We start from the raw sequence: 560 nt of genomic DNA, 5'->3' as shown, positions 1-560 counted from the left end.
TCTATATCACAGTTAGTACCATCTTCTTGTTGTTGTTATGTAATATCAAGTCTCCTGAGACTCATAACGACCTTTGTACAACAGCCCTAAACCCTGCTTTATTCTGTGCCAATCTTACTGTCTCTGACACACCCACCCCTCTTGCCCCAGTCACTGAATCAATCCATCTCATCGAGGGTCTTCCTCTCTTGCACTGTCACTCCAACCTCCAAAGCATAACGTCCCTCTCCAAGGACTGATCCTACCTTGCAACATGTCCAAAGTACGTCAAATGAAGTTTCAGAATCCTTGCCTCCAGGGAGCAACCTGGCTTCACCCTCTCCAGGACAAACTTATTTGTTCTCCTAGTAGTCCAGGGTATATTCAATACTCTTCTCCAGCACCACAGCTCAAAGGCATCAATTCTCCTTCTATCCTCCCTAGTCATTGTCCAGCTCTCTGATGTGTAGCAAGTGATTGCAAAGACTATGGCCTGGTTCGGTTGCACCTTACTCTCCAGACTGACATCATTGCTCTTCAGTACTTTGGAGAGGTCTCTGACAGCAGACTTTCCCAATGTG

Source organism: Elephantulus edwardii, unplaced genomic scaffold, assembly GCF_000299155.1.
Source record: "Elephantulus edwardii isolate Elephantulus edwardi_28Jun2011 unplaced genomic scaffold, EleEdw1.0 scaffold00054, whole genome shotgun sequence".
In the NCBI taxonomy this organism is placed as follows: domain Eukaryota; kingdom Metazoa; phylum Chordata; class Mammalia; order Macroscelidea; family Macroscelididae; genus Elephantulus; species Elephantulus edwardii.
This window is presented reverse-complemented; position numbering follows the sequence as displayed.